The sequence below is a fragment of the Anabrus simplex genome, chromosome 6 (genome assembly GCF_040414725.1).
Source record: "Anabrus simplex isolate iqAnaSimp1 chromosome 6, ASM4041472v1, whole genome shotgun sequence".
NCBI lineage: Eukaryota > Metazoa > Arthropoda > Insecta > Orthoptera > Tettigoniidae > Anabrus > Anabrus simplex.
This window is the reverse complement of record NC_090270.1, coordinates 226,505,248-226,522,170: the sequence shown is the minus strand read 5'-3', so window position 1 is coordinate 226,522,170 and position 16,923 is coordinate 226,505,248. Positions and strand designations below refer to the sequence as shown.

At 43.5% G+C, this 16,923-nt stretch overlaps 1 protein-coding gene across 3 annotated transcripts in view; it reads left to right on the top strand.

Moving 5' to 3' along the window:
• Window positions 1-16,923, top strand: part of LOC136876365 (sodium-independent sulfate anion transporter) — an 812,595-nt gene that overhangs the window by 604,449 nt on the left and 191,223 nt on the right. Inside the window, exon 1 of one of the 3 annotated variants that reach the window (XM_068228403.1) lies at window positions 13,754-13,771. The exons of the other annotated variants lie outside the window; for them this stretch is intronic. The gene's annotated coding sequence lies outside the window, so the exon portion shown is untranslated. Of the gene's footprint in view, window positions 1-13,753; window positions 13,772-16,923 lie in introns of those variants that run through there. 3 annotated transcript variants of the gene reach the window in all.

Sequence of the window (16,923 nt, the reverse complement as noted above, 5' to 3'; positions counted from 1 at the left end):
ACGAGAAATGCAACTATGCAAGCTAAGGGCGCCAATCTTTAAGTTGATGACTTAAAAACAAAAATTTATAATAAAGCTTGGACGGACTCTCATCACAGGGATGGGGTGATAGTGCACTAATCATTAAGCAGGAGAATTAGAAATCAAAAGGCTAATTAAGGCAGACTGATTAAAGTGAACTAGGAAATATAAATGACGACGGTTTGACGAGAACTGAATTTAAAATAGGAAATGAATTTAACAAAAAATTGAATGACTCTACTTCGCGAAAACTTGCAATATTTTTAACTCGCTTGCTCACCATGTAGTCTTGTTCTGCTGGTCCTTGGAAAGCTTCCATCCTTGTAGCTGGAACATCACCGGTCGTCTTTGAGATATCTTCATCTGCAGCTAAGTACCATTCCTGCCTTGCAAATTGCATCAACCACATTGGATGATGGCTTTGAAACTATCACTCCCTGTTATGCTCTATCCCATATATTGGAGATGAGCCCTAAATCATAGTTAGAAAAACCTCCTTGGGTTATGTGGAGAGGATACTCAATTAACAATCCTTCCAACTTTACTGAAAATGTGCACTGAAGTTTCATTTTCATCTAGTTTAATGCTACCAATTGTCTTAGACTGGTATAAACTGGTCTAATACAGAGCTGTTCGTACTTCCTGATGAGAGTGGCTATACACCCATCATTCAGAAATTCCTAAGTACCACGTCGTGGTAACGAAGTAATGAATGTAGAAGTGATAAACTATCACACTAGTCCACTATGGTACAACAACCATAAGACAAGTTATCAGACCTAAAGCGAAATACAAGATAGAAGAATGATGCCAAGAGCTCCAACACGCCCTTTTATAACCTTTTCTGGCTCTAATTACAGGTCGCTACACGTGGTCCAATCAGTTGACACGTCTCTCCCCACTCCAGATATTAAAGTTGATGGGTCCCAACCATGATATCAACTGTTCTTCTATTAGCCCTTTCACTCAGTATCCATGGCAACATGACGCTCCTTTGAAAATATAGGCGGTGATCAGTTTGAATTATTCTGGTCGAAATACAGTAGCTGTAGTTACAACGCATGAACACGTGCTCGCTTTTCCCAGAATTTGATGTCTAAATTTGTCCTTCCTTCTTCCTCGGTGATGTGGCAAGATAGAGGAAAATCTACTGCAAGTTAAATTTAAACGAATGTAGCAAGAATCTAAGTTAATATTAGGATATTCAGCCCTCGTTTACAAGTCGTAGTTACAAAGTAATGAAATGATAGTGAGCAAATGATCAAACATGAATTATAATAAAATTACATACGAGGATAAATATCATGACGTTAAAATCCTGAATTAATTACACATAATAAAATTAACATAATTACACTGTGACGTCTGGAACGTTACAAACTCATTGCTTCTTCCTCTGATCATGTTTTAAAACGTTCCACGAAACATTCAAAATCAGTAACAAATCAAACCAAACCCCATTGTGCAACATCGCAGAAGGACCTTGGTCTACCAAGCGACCGCTGCTCAGCCAGAAGGCCTGCAGATTACGAGGTGTTGTGTGGTCAGCACGACTAATCGTCCCGGGCGTTATTCTTGGCCTTCTAGATCGGGACCACTATCTCAACGTCAGATAGCTCCTCAATTGTAATCACATAGGCTGAGTGAATCTTCAACCAGCCCTCAGATCCAGGTAAATCGTGAATCGAACCGGAGGCCTTCAGGTAAGAGGCAGGCATGCTACCCATACACCACGGGAACGGGAATCGAACACGAGGCCTCCGAGTAAAAGGCAGGCACGCAGGCAAAATTTAGCTAGAAACTCTTGGTATCTCATATAAGTAGTGAAATCTATACCTCAAATGCACACCTAGAAATTCAGTAGTTCGTTACTTTTGGTAGCTTTTTGGGTGTGGGGTGGGGTTGGGGGAAAATGTAAATATTCAAATGTAAGATTTTAGATTGATCTTTTTCCCCATATTGGAATATCAAATCACGTGACCTAAGATACGTCCTGAGGTAAAATATCATATTTCTGTCGGCAGCATGCGGTCTCATTATATATTGCCACCTGCCGTGCAAGTGTTTATCTACATATACACACATGTCACACGAATACACAAGTTTGTATGTCCAAATTAGTCGTAATCTTCAGTATTCCGGCTGTACTGGATGGAAACCACGGCTATTATCACAGAGCGACGTCATTTAGCTTCAGTGGCTATGTTTACTTTATTTAGTAACATTTGTTTCATTTTTAGGGCATGAGGGCAACAGGAAATTAGCTAAAATAATAATAATCATCATCATCTGTTTACCCTCCAGGTTCGGTTTTTCCCTCGGACTTAGCGAGGGATCCCACCTCTACCGCCTCAAGGGCAGTGTCCTGGAGCTTCAGACTCTTGGTCGGGGGATACAACTGGGGAGTATGACCAGTACCTCGCCCAGGCGGCCTCACCTGCTATGCTGAACAGGGACCTTGTGGAGGGATGGGAAGATTGGAAGGGATAGGCAAGGAAGAGGGAAGGAAGCGGCCGTGGCCTTAAGATAGATACCATCCCGGCATTCGCCTGGAGGAGAAGTGGGAAACCACGGAAAACCACTTCCAGGATGGCTGAGGTGGGAATCGAACCCACCTCTACTCAGTTGACCTCCCGAGGCTGAGTGGACCCCGTTCCAGCCCTCGTACCACTTTTCAAATTTCGTGGCAGAGCCGGGAATCGAACCCGGACCTCCGGGGGTGGCAGCTAAACACGCTAACCACTACACCACAGAGGCGGCAGCTAAAATAATACATTGTATAATGTACTCTGCGTCCGCCTCTGTGGTGTAGTGGTTAGTGTGATTAGCTGCCACCCCCGGGTTCGATTCCCGGCTCTGACACGAAATTTGAAAAATGGTACGAGAGCTGGAACGGGGTCCACTCAGCCTCGGGGTGTCAACTGAGTAGAGGTGGGTTCGATTCCCACTTCAGCCATCCTGGAAGTGGTTTTCCGTGGTTTCCCACTTCTCCTCCAGGTAAATGCCGGGATGATACCTAATTTAAGGCCACGGCCGCTTCCTTCCCTCTTCCTTCTCTATTCCTTCCAATCTTCACATCCCCCACCAAGGCCCCTGTTCAGCATAGCAGGTGAGGCCGCTTGGACGAGGTACTGGTCATTCTCCCTAGTTGTATCCCCGACCCAATGTCTCACGCTCCTGGACACTGCCCTTGAGGCGGTAGCGGTGGGATCGCTCGCTGAATCCGAGGGAAAAACCAACCCTGGAGGGTAAGCAGATTAAGAAAGAAAGAGAGAAAGAAAGAATTTCTAAATAATGAAATGGGCTCTCCCCACTTCTAACGGTCCCGCCTAAGCATAGCAGAAGGGCGGAGCCAGTCCTACGAAGTGTTGATGTTCAGGAACAAAAAGCCCGTTTATATTTGATCGACCTTCGTAACATAAGTGGAATAAGCACTGTATGTGTGGAGTGGGACTGAGAGGAATTTTTCTTCTAATGTTAACACAGTACGTACAGCGATATTGAAAATCGCTAATTGTTACCTGTTTTCCAGTCAATGACCGGGCAGGGATGGAATTAATGAAACCCCCAACTTGCGGCGAGGATAGGACTTGTGCCGGCTGCCAAGGCCTGTCGCACTGACAGATGAAATGAAATGATGGTGGAGAGTGTTGCTGGAATTAAAGATGACAGGGAAAATCGGAATACCCGGAGAAAAACCTGTCCCGCTTCCGCTTTGTCCAGCACAAATCTCACGGTATTTGAACCACGGTAGCCGGCGGTGAGAGGCCGACGCGCTGCCGCCTGAGCCACGGAGGCTCCACGTACAGCAATATTATGCCAGAAAAAACATAAAATAATAGGGTCGGTGGATGCAGAGTGAGTCTCGGCCCTCAAGTGGCCACGGCTGGTCCGTGGTCCAACAGCTTTGCACTCCGATCGGCCAACCGAGCAGAGGAGAAGTGGTCACCGCTCTACCGTGGCTCTGCACCTTTGTGTTCAGAGACGGGATAGTGTTGAACCTCACGGCTGGCTCCAACCGTCGGCTGTCCTGAGAATGGTTTTCCGTGGTTTTCCATTCTCCTGCACTAAGGCGAATCCGAGGACAGCTCCTAGAATAGGCCACGGCTGCCAACCTCCTTACCTTTTTCGTGCATCTCCTTTACCGTAACAAATCCCCCGGGCTGAGACACGGCGTCACCGTCTAAGAGGCCCGACTTCCCCTTCAGGGGTGGAATGAAAAGTTTTAATAGTATTCGTAGTAGTAGTATAAAATAATAAGTAAGGAAAGAAGTAGTAACAGTCTGAATTGATCAATAATGTCGCAGACAGTCTTAGCTAATAAATGAAATCTTCTCTCTGTCCTTCCAGATGGTAGAAATCTTTGAGTGTGATGTACCAATTCCTTCGCGATGCTGACATTTGTTTTCCCACTTTGTAATCGCCTTATTATATAAGATTTTTCTTTAATATTAAATACTTTCCCTTTCATTTGCGACATCTTCACAGCGATGCTTGCCTTGACCATTTAACAGACAGACTGATTTGAAATGTACAATCTACTGATCAAACAGTTTGAAAATAAGCTTTGCATTGTTGTCAGCAATTCCCAAACGCGTAACAAACAAAAATAAACATTGGACGTCATAGTCGATATATTTCTCCGAAAATGAGACAAAAAAATACGCCCCTTTATACGACATGTCGTAATACGCGATGTTTTATAACACAATGTTTATAGCCTATGGGATTCGGACAGAACCGTTAGATTTCGCTGTTATATCCGATAGGTCGTTAAAAGCGATGTCGCAATAAACGGCCTGGACTGTATTTCTAGCTGTCCGTGGTGTTCGCAGCAAACGTCGCCAACAGCAAAGCTCAAATGTATCCTTCCTTCTCCTTACAGCTTTTTCTTCCAGGGTCCTTGTTTCGCAGCCATTGTGGCTATAGGGAAAACGATGGCACTGACCAGTCTGTATTTTTTCGTCTCACTGACGTTCCTGCTTTTCCAGAATTTTTTGAAGCTTATCATTCCATTCCTTGCAACTAAAATTGATTGATTGATTGATTGATTGATTGATTGATTGATTGATTGATTGATTGATTGATTGATTGATTGATTGATTGATTGATTGATTGATTGATTGATTGATTGATTGATTGATTGCGTGTGCCTCCGGAGAGTCCCCACCACCTCGGAATAAAGCATCCTACAAGAATTAGCCAACGAGGTTAGATAGACGGTATGCCTAGACTCAGCTAAAGACTCCTCGAGTTCACCAATGCAGACACAACAACAGCACAGGTTGCTCGGTTCCTACCTAAGGCAAGGGTGCCCCTGGAGGAGCTTTACTCTGCTAGAACCCCACCACATCAGAATAAAGTGTCCTACAAGAGTTAGCCAAAGAGGTTAAATAGACGACAGCTTAGCACACATCATGCCTATACTCAGCTAAAGACCCCGCGTTGACTAACCCCTTCTCTCTCAAGTCAGGTACCCCTTTTAGTGGCCTCTCACAACAGTACTCTATAAGATGACGACATCCTATTGTCTGAAGGTGTTCGAGGACGTAGCGCGTAGCTAGAGGTAGATTGCGCGTGGCGGCCATCTTGCGCAGTAGCCCGAGAGGTGGATTGCGCGTGGCGGCCATCTTGCGCATTAGCCCCTGGGCCAGCTCCGGCCTTTTTTCCAGTTGACACTCATGGACGACCTGAGCATCTAGGTGTGGGATGTTGATGATGACGATGATGATGATGTAGGGAGAGGGTGAAAGACAGTGTCGGCACATAGACTACTTCTGTTGAATAACACCAAGGGGTCTGCTCAAGGCTTAACGTCTCCATACGATGGACGAATCGCCATCAACAGCGTCATATACCCTCACTCCATACGAACGAATATGTTGCAAACTTTGGGCTGGGAAGACTTGGAAGAGAGGAGACGAGCTGCTCGACTATGCAGGATCTTCTGAGCTGTCGGTGAAGAGATGGCGTGGAATGATGTTAGCAGACAAATATGGTTGAGTAGTGTTTCTAAAAATAGGAAACGACATAATATGATAATTCACTTGGAATTCAAGAGGACAAATTGGGGCAAAATTTACCAACATTACTCTTTCGTCGGAAATCACCCAGAACAATAATCATGCTACTTTTCTTTGGAATTCTGGTGAGGGTCCCATGCACTGGAACCATGCTCTAAAATAGCCATGAGTGGGCTATACGAAACAAGAATAATAAAAATATAATATTGTCCGAGAAATGTTCGTGTTTGTTTAAGGTTATTTGAATTTGAGGTTGGGTTGCAAAGCGTCTTGCCTTTCGTTGCTATGTGATATGGCTGACATAGTTTTCTGAGCGTGGAAGCCGACGGTGTAGGGTGGACCTATGTGGTCATCCATCCATGAGCACGCGCCATGTTGCTTAATTATATTATTATATCACAGTTGACTTCGTGAACATGAATGGTGTTCATTAAATTACATGGCTGTGATTTACGAGTGATTAGAATTTAGTGTCCAATTTGGAGTTGCAGGTGAAATGTTGAATTAATTTGGAATACAGTATATGTATTAAATGAAAAGCTTTACAATTTGTATAAGTTCAGGTTTGGGTTTCTTTGGTTTGGCTTTTGGTTAAATGTTTATTATCCGTCTGGGTGAAGGTTGATTTGGTAGTGCTGATGGTGGTAGCAAGTCGTTTGGTTCTCAGTCAATCAGTCATCAGTGATCTGCATTTAGCCCTTTCAGACCTGAAAGAAAATTGGAGGTGTGAATTTTTGTTTGTACGTCAAGAACTGACTAAAATGCTCCTCAATACATATATTAATAGTTTATTTTACAAAATAAAAACTAACATCCGAAAAACAGGACCCACACAATTTTGCGTATCAAAATTCAAAACCTCGTTGTATCACGTACGATGGTGTAGCTTCAAAATTTACGTTCACTAACCAATGTACACACTTCATTGAATATATTCCGGTATTCAGTAAAGCTTCTAGATTAATATAAACGCAGTAAATAAATACTTACTTTCGGCACTACTGCTTCCTGCCATCTCGCCGATCAACTGTGCTTTTTAAACTCTTCTTCCTTCGCCCTGGCGGTCAAGCGCATACTAAAATCAATTGAAATACACGCCACGTGTCCTGCACAATCACTGCAGTCCGGTGTAGCGCCGAAAAAACATCAAATACGGTCAGGGATAACTAAAATACGAACCCGCACAATTGTGCGTACTCGGTCTGAAAGGGCGGTGATTGCCCAGGTGGCAGATTCCCTATCAGTTGTTTACCTCATATTTACATTTTTTTTATGAGGGGCTGCCTGGCCGAGGCGGTAAAGGCGTGCTCGGTCCGCCCGGAAGGACGTAGGTTCGAATCCCTGTCAGGAAGTGGTAAAATTTAAGGAACGAGATTTCCACTTCCGGAGGTGCGTATGGCCCTGAGGTTCACTCAGCCTACACCAAAAATGAGTACCGGGTTAATTCCTGGGGGCAAAGGTGGCCGGGCGCAAAGCTAACCACTCTACCCCATCACGTGCCGAGGTTAACAATGGTGGAAGCCTTTACCTTCCACTCCTCCAAGGGCCTCCATGGCCTGTACGGAGGTGACTTTGCTTTGCTTTTTTACATTTATTTATAATTTTTTATCTAGCTTTTTAAAAAATATTTCTTTTGAAGACACCACCTCGGCTGGATGGCTTGGTTTCTGTATTTTACAATGTGCTTTAAGTCGCACGACATGCTTATTGCGACGATGGGATAGGAAAGGGCTAGGAGTGGGAAGGAATCGACCGTGGCCTTAATTAAGGTTTCCATGGTGTGAAAACGGGAAACCACGGAAAACCATCTTCAGGGCTACCGACAGTGAGGTTCGAACCCACTATCTCCCAAATGCAAGCTTAATACCAATGTTTCGAGAGGATATTTAGCGCGAGTAGCTGGATTAAGCTGCTTGTGTCTTAGTTGGAGTGAGAACTTGTTATGCTTGGGTAAGATAGGGCGTGACGGGGTTTGAAGGGAGGTTAGTTAGGCGGCTGAGGAGGTGGAGGAGTGATGGTTGTGGGTGTGTATTGTCTGTTGTGCTTGCGTTGTCTTGCTTTCATTGCTCTTTTTACATTCCGGCAACCAGGATATGAAGCTGCATGATTTCCATGACAATTTGCACACCTCGCCTGTCCCTTGGTACCTTGCAGTCAATGTGTCGGTGATGACTACCTCATCTGTTGCAGCGGGTGGTTTCTTTGCACGAGGCAGCAGAATTGTTATTTTTAAGCAATTAAAGCAGATGCGAGGGAGGGTGTTGGGTGAAGTGCTGGTGGCTTGCTCCGGGGGGCCTGGTTCCTATGTTTTCTTACAATGTACTTTTCGTCGCACCGACACTGATAGGTCTTATGGCGATGATGGGATAGGAAAGGGCTAGAACAGGGAAGGAATCGACCGTGGCCTTAATTATGGTACAGCCCCAGCACTTCCCTTGTGTGAAAATGGGAAACCACGGAAAACCACATTCAGGACTGCTGGCAGTGGGGTTCGAATCCACAATCTCCCAAATGCAAGCTGACAGTTACGTGATCCACACCTCGTAGCCACTCGCTCGGTGGATTTCTATGTTAAGTGAGGGCTGATGTGGGAGGTGTTGTGGGGTTCTAAGTAATCTAAGTAATTTGTGTATTGGTTTCTTTTTAGCGGTTGTGATTAGGGTTTCTTTGGTTCGGCTTTTGGTTTTAGGTTTAGAATCCGTCTGGGTGGTGGTTGATTTGGTAGTGCTGGTGGTGGTAGGAAGTCGTCTGGTTTGTGAAAATGATTCTGATTTGAGTTGGGGAAGGGGTTTGGGTACTAACTGAGGCTGTGTCTGGTCACGTTCTGGGTTCTGGTAAAATCCGAGGTGGTACAGCTCTTTTCAGGCACGCCCCCATTGGAAGTGAGCTGCATGTACCATTTCCAGTTTTAAATTTCTGGCAGTACCGGGAATCGAACCCGGGCCCCCGAGGACGCCAGCTAATAACACTAGCCGTTATGCTACGGAGGTGGACTCTGGATTCTGGTGATTAGGTTAGTTGGTCGGAGTTGTTATTTAGCTCGTTATTGGTGATCGGTGTGGGAATATTATTATCTAGGATTTGGGCAAGGATGTTAGGTATGGATCTCTTTCTGACTGGGGTTATCATCATGAGGCTGTTCTGTGATTCTTCTATTATAGCAATGTGGTCGTGGTCCTTGGTAATTGGCCATGTAACTTGCTGAATAATGCGACGAGTTAGGAGAAATGTTCCTGGACTTGGCGAAGACTGGGAAGGGCGTGTTTGTTCGGACATAGTGGTAGGGATTTTCAAAATTGAATATTTCTTTTTCTTCGTGTGGAGGACTGGGCAGTGGTACTTGACTGGGGAGGGGGGGGGAGAGGGGAACTTTGCGCAGTTTTGGCATAGGAGGTTGTATTCGTGAAGTACTGGGTTCATGGTTTTCCGTCTGCGTTGTTAGAGTCTCGGCTACTCAGTCCACCGGGGTGGTTCCTACACGTGATTATTAAGGTTTTTGATTGAGGGAGGTGGGGGTGGGTATGAACTATTGGAATGTTGTTCGAACTCCGTCGACTGGGTGCACTTAGTGTGCATTGTTTAGTTAGGTCTAGTTTTGTCGGATCACACCGTGACAAGACTCGAACCAGAGACCACATTGAGCACTGGACAAATTGCTTTCTTCTTGCAATGATTGGTTCAGTCTTTGGATTTAGTGCAGTGAACAGGAGCTGGCCCTCCGCTTCATTGAATCGGACACAGCGCTCTTCCGGGCGTCTCCGATACTACCGACAAAGGCGAAGCAGTTACGGAGCTTCGGAAGTTAACATGAGGAATCGCCTGCTGTTCCCTGCACTACTTCCGGCTGTATGGACATATTGGACTGTAATTTCAAACCTAGGCTTACGTCCATGAATGTATAAAAAGCGATACCGACGTATACAACTTACAAATTGATCTATATCACTGATATATAACTTTTGCTGGCGAGATTTTTATTTATTTATTTATTTATTTATTTATTTATTTATTTATTTATTTATTTATTTATTTATTTATTTATTTATTTATTTCCTTTATTGGCTTAACGTCGCACTAACACATCGAAGGTTTACGGTGACGCAAGAATGGGAAAGTGCTAGGATTGGGAAGACAGCGGCCGTGGTTTTAATTAAACTACAGCCCCAGCATTTGCCTGGTGTGAAAATGGGAAACCAATGAAAACCATCTTCAGGGCAGCCGACGGTGGGATTCGAACCCACTATATTCCGAATGCAAGCTCACAGCTACGCTACCTTGACCGCGCTGTTAACTCGCTCGGTATATAGAGTTTATAGTGCACTATGTCTTCTGATATGAGCTAGAGCAATTTCGTTACTTTCATTGATCTTTCTCAATCTCATTCTTGACTTTGACAATACGAAAGTGACTGAGGTATGAACGATGCTAACAATGCCATTGCTTATGCAGCCAGTCCCTGATATGAATGGTGTGAAAATGTTGCTCATAGGGTCAGTTGGTGTATGCATTTCAGTGGGCTTGGCATACTGATATGCAATAACAACTTCTGGCTTAGTGAGGAAAGCAACGGGAAACTACCTCACACCACATTTCCTTAGTACACCTGTTCAGGGAAACCTAGACCATCTATGACAGCTAATGGTGGACCCGTTGAGCATCCAACCAGCCCTCGAGCTGAGGACTGAACGTACATATACATCACTGACATTCCATACAATACCCCTTACCACAAAACGTATACTCACAAAACAACCAATGAACGCACCCTCACATTTAATATTTTTTATCAGACACCCATGCCGATAGAAATCTTGTGATACCCACAACAAGCCTATTCAGTATTCAATCGTACCTGCGAGGAAATTAAACAATACCCAGCTTTTAGTTATTTTAACATTAAACATGTCTCTAACAGTGACATGACTTATTTAGCGCAGATATAGACACGTTGCGTGAAAAATTACGACACCCAAGACGCTTCTGGTATACCTAACTCATGTTAGTGCAGGATGTACCTTTTCGAGAAGTGACTTAGCAATGGTTTTTCGTTGGCTGGAAATTAAAGATGAACTCTTACTTGCCCATAAGAATGTGGTAAAATAACGCCTCACGGACGCTAACAGTTGACTCATTAAGCCTTGTTCTGAACTATAGGCAGAGCCCTGCACGGATATCCGCGGATTTACTGTCTTCGCGGATGCAACAGTATGGCAGTGCGGATAATTTTTCTGATCAATTTCTAATTAATGCCTCTGTGGTGTAGTGGTTAGTGTGATTAGCTGCCACCCCCGGAGGCCCAAGTTCGATTCCCGGCTCTGCCACGAAATTTGAAGAGTGGAACGAGGGCTGGAACTGGGTCCACTCAGCCTCGGGAGGTCAACTGAGTAGAGGGGGGTTCGATTCCCACCTCAGCCATCCTGGAAGTGGTTTTCCGTGATTTCCCACTTCTCCTCCAGGCAAATGCCGGGATGGTACCTAACTTGAGGCCACGGCCGCTTCCTTCCCTCTTCCTTCTCTATTCCTTCCAATCTTCCCATCCCCCACCAAGGCCCCTGTTCAGCATAGCAGGTGAGGCCGCTTGGACGACGTACTGGTCATTCTCCCTGGTTGTATCCCCGACCCAATGTCTCACGCTCCAGGACACTGCCCTTGAGGCGGTAGCGGTGGGATCCCTCGCTGAGTCCGAGGGAAAAACCAACCCTGGAGGGTAAGCAGATTAAGAAAGAAAGAGAGAAAGAATGTCTAAATAATGAAATTTATTGATTTTCACTCAGGTATACTCTTATTTTTGCTTGTGGTTAGGCGACCCATGACATTGGTATGGGAGAATGGTGACATATAAAGAGCATTAAGACCATAAAGTCGTAAATCTGACCTAAGCCTAACTGGCTCCTGCCCGCAATTAGTGGAAGGAAAGAACAAAGGTCAGTACGTCGGCAGTTGTCGCAAGAGAAAATCCCTCATAAACCAGTGACTATAGGGAGTCAGGTGCCAGGTATCAGGCCTATTGTATTATGGTAACAGGTTTCAGTACCTTGAGTGCAATATCCTGTAATTAAATATTTACAATATCCGCGGATAATAATTCGCGGAAGCGGATAACCATTCGCGGATGCGGGTGAGGATGAAGGAAGTGAGGATGCGGATAATATTTTATATACCCACACAGGGCTCTAACTATAGGTTAAGCAGCGTGTTGAATAACGACTATTGCATTAAATGATTCCTTAATTATTTAAAAGAGGAATTGCCAATATTGGCAGAGGTGTTCGAGATCGCCACCCCGCAACAGAGCACAGTGGCACTGTTCCGTTGGCCGAGCAGTAGGTGACTTCCTCACAAAAACAGTAATTTATCTTCTGAGTAATTTAAAATGTAAGTCAGTGACAGAAGTATGAGAACAATATTTAACGTCTGTTAAGCATCATGAGGTCCGGCGTCGATAGCGTAATAAACAATATTTAACGTCAACTGTGAACTCAATGGAAAAGCGAGTTTCTGTCTGCGAGGTATGTTCAGTTCTGAGAGCCACCTAAACGAGTGGAGGGTGCAAGAAAGCAAGCCGAATCTGAAATAATGTCTTTGAAGTAGTGAATGGAAAAAGCCCCGCTAATATTCTGCAGCCTGCACAACTAAACAGTGTCAACTGCTGTAACTAACTCCTTGATAAGCACCAAGCTGGTGGGTGGGTGGTTTGGGTCACGTAGGAGTCAACTTGCGTTCGGGAGATAGTAGGTTCGAGCCCCACTGTCGGCAGCTTTGATGATAGTTTTTCCTGGTTTCTGATTTTGACACTAGGCATATGCTGGGGCTTTATATTAATCAAGGCCACGGTCGCTTCCTTCTCTCTCCTGGCCATTTCCTATCTCATCGTCACCGTTAGACCTATCTGTGTCGGTGCGACGTAAAGCAAAATAGTAGTTACAAATGGTAAGTGTGCGTCAGAACATTGAAAAGACTCCGGCGCTTCCCATTACAATTCAGTGACATATTCGACCACAGAAAATAAAAGTACTGGCATCAGTGACGTAGCCTTATAGCATCTGTCCGTACCAGCAACATCTGTTCTGTGGGTGAGTAAAATTATAACAGAGAAAATAAACTCTCTTCACCGGGAAACGGCTGGCGTCCTTGTCTTTCTGCATGCAAACAAAACACTACATCTGAAGAAGGACTGTTAACAATACATGTTTATGTTTGTACGTAGAATTCTGGCTGTAATATCGTCAAATAATTAAATTCTTAACGAAGCGACGTGTTTTCACGCAATAAGTTATACATTTCCTGCAATAATGCTCGTTTAGTTTTCCCGTACCAACTTCAAACTACGCGCTTGTCATTCAATCGGAATTTCTCCGGAGGCTCCGACTGTAAGCGCGCGGAGCGTCCGCTCTGTGAACCAGCGCCCAGTTAACAGCGCTGCTTGGATTGGCTGACTGGCCTGCTTCAGTATTGATTTTTTCGCCGTGTCGGTGGTGCTGCCGTCTGGCGGCAAGCGGAGCCGACTGGAGTGTAAAGTTGCTATCCTTTAACGCAAAGCTACAGATGGTGCGATCATATGTTTTGTGGGAAGTGAAATAAAAAGCAAAAATCCAGAGGTTGAATTTGTCTGTAAGAGTGGATACCTAGCTTATCGCTGAACAACCCCCAACGAGTTGCTGGCGCGAACTTCCGCGATCACCGCGGAGCGTCATTTCCTCCTTCGATGCTCGCGTTGCAAGTTTAAGGTTCGTATTGATATCTATGATTAAAGTTGATCAAGTATATTGAATAAAAGGCTCCCCGCAAGGCCGACTCCTTTCGGTTTACAAGGCCTAGGGTTCGATTACCGGCTGGGCCAGGGATTTTAACTTTGTCTGGTTAATTCGGTTAATTCCTCTAGCTCGGAAAATTGGTGTTTTTGTTCGATTTTGTTTTGTTTTACAATTTGCATTACCGTGCATCGCACCGATACAGAAAATTCTTATGGCGACGCTGGGGTAGGAAAGAACTAGGAGTGGGAAGGAAGCGACCGTGGGCTTAATTAAGAAATAGCCCCAGCATTTTCCTGGTGTGAAAATGCGAAACCACGGAAATCCATCTTGAGGCCTGTCGACAGTAGTTTGTGTTCGTCTTAGTACACATATTAATTTACACACAACACATCTCGGGCAGATCGGAATATCAGGGAAAATTATAAGAGCAATTCAAAATATAAGTTCGGGATTTAAGCACGTTCTATCAAAGTGAAAGATGGTACATACAGCGGGAGATATTTCCAAAATTTCAAGTAGGGTTGTAAAGTGTCACCTGTATTATTTTCACTTTTCATTGATATCTTCCAATGGAAAAGCTTTGAGAAAAGAACATCTCCGTGTCTCGAGAACAAAGTTATGCCAGCTCGTACCTTCGCTGATGATATCCTACTACATTAACACCTGTAAAAATGCAAAGCGGTATTAATGAGATAGCAACATATTGTAAAGAACGTAATCTAAAAGTTAATCCCCAGAAAACCAGAGGCATGTTTATGAAAGGGGTGAGAAGCTTTGAAAGATTGAACAGTGGTTGATAGGTAAAACAAAGATATTGTTTAAAAAAATTATGCAGCAATGGCAGATGGACAGTAAAAATAAAAAGAGCAAAGGTGCCAAATATCGAATAAAAAGTGCAGAAAAACATATTTAATTCAGTAGTTAAAGCAAAGTTTTTGTATGGAACAGATATCTCTGGAGCAGATCATGGAATTGTAGCATTAGATGTAGTCGTACGTAAATTTGCCAGAATGATTGTGCGATTGCTTAGCTGCATTGCAAATAGTGGAGTGATGTGTGAAGGGATGAGGGTACAGACAGATATTGTGAAACGAATGAAACATCAGAATGAGGGCTGGATAGAATGGAGAAGCTACTATAGGACATAGGAACGGGGTACTACTGGGTAAGAAATATATTAAGGAATGACAGAAGATTGCGTAAGAAGATATTCCAAAGAGTGAAAGACATAAAAAGACAAACATCAAGGACAAAATGTAATAGCAAGAGAACATTAGTAGAATTTTGTAAAATAAGTGAAAATAAGGCAATAAAGACTCAAAGGTTAAGAAACAGAAAAATAACAGGGATAATTTGGTAGTTGATGGGAGTATACAAGAATAACACGTTAAAGAGGAAAACTAACGAAAATGCATGTATTTTATGTATTACATATAAATGCAAGTGGCACATCTGCTAAAACGCTGTGAAGAAACGAGAAATATCACAAAGAAATATATATAGATGGAAAAGTGATAGTTAAAACTGAACATGAACCTGAACTTTACACTCTTGCTTAGCTCTTAAGTAAAGAAAGGAAGAAACCAGGAAGAAGAGCAAAATTATGTAACATTATCAGAGGAATGTGGAAAAATAGTAATAATATTATTGGGTTTACGTCCCACTAACAACTTGTTTTACGATTTTCGGAGACGCCAAGGTAATAGCAAGAGAACATTAGTAGAATTTTGTAAAATAAGTGAAAATAAGGCAATAAAGACTCAAAGGTTAAGAAACAGAAAAATAACAGGGATAATTTGGTGGTTTATGGGAGTATACAAGAATAACACGTTAAAGAGGAAAACTAACGAAAATGCATGTATTTTATGTAATACACATAAATGCCAGTGGCACATCTGCTAAAACGCTGTGAAGAAACAAGAAATATCACAAAGAAATATATAGATGGAAAAGTGATAGTTAAAACTGAACATGAACCTGAACTTTACACTCTTGCTTAGCTCTTAAGTAAAGAAAGGAAGAAACCAGGAAGAAGAGCAAAATTATGTAACATTATCAGAGGAATGTGGAAAAATAGTAATAATATTATTGGGTTTACGTGTCACTAACAACTTGTTTTACGATTTTCGGAGACGCCAAGGTGCCGGAATTTAGTCCCATAGGAGTTCTTTTACATGCTAGTAAATCTACCGACACGAGGCTGACGTATTTGAGCAGCGCCTCAACCGTCCGAGCCACTCAGCATGGCGAATATGGAAAGAGAAAATATACATGTAAATTTCTCCGCTACACGGAAAGAACATAGAATCTTGGAGTTTAAAAGACTAGAGAGTGAGTAGAGATTCGCTGGTTGTTCCCCACTTTGTAGTCTCATATGACATGCAGGGGGTACAGACAATGAATGCATTCTTTCACTCCAGCCACGGGGGAGATAAAGAGTTCCTACAAATCGAAATAAATGAATAATGTACTCTTCCTTCCACAGTGTTCAGAATTTTAATTAATGATTCCCCATTAAAATTATTCGCCATTGCTTTGTTTACTGCCTCTCTTGATAGGTCTAAACACGTCCAGCATCAACATCTTCAAAAACATGTCTTTCCGTCCAGCAAAATGGCACCGTTCTTCCATCCATATGACGAACACTGGTTGTCTGCTTACGGTGACGGTTTTTTGTGGAGGCAAAAATGTCGACGCTAATTCCAGATATACAGATACCCCAGTCCAAAACAAATGGCGGTACGCTGTCACTATTGTAATGGCCGCAGAGTCCTGAGGGTTTCGTAGACTTAGTTATTAGAAATAAAAGATAAATATTATGTGGACAATCAATTTTGTTCAATAGAACATGGTACAAGAGCCTCCGTGGCTCAGACGGCAGCGCGTCGGCCTCTCACCGCTGGATACCGTGGTTCAAATCCTGGTCACTCCATGTGAGATTTGTGCTGGACAAAGCGGAGGAGGGACAGGTTTTTCTCCGAGTACTCCGATTTTCCCTGTCATCTTTCATTCCAGCAACACTCTCCACTAACATCTCATATAATCTGTCATTCATTAATCATTGTCCCAGAGGAGTGCGACAGACTTCGGCAGCCGGAGCAATTCTTATCCTCGCCGCTAGATGG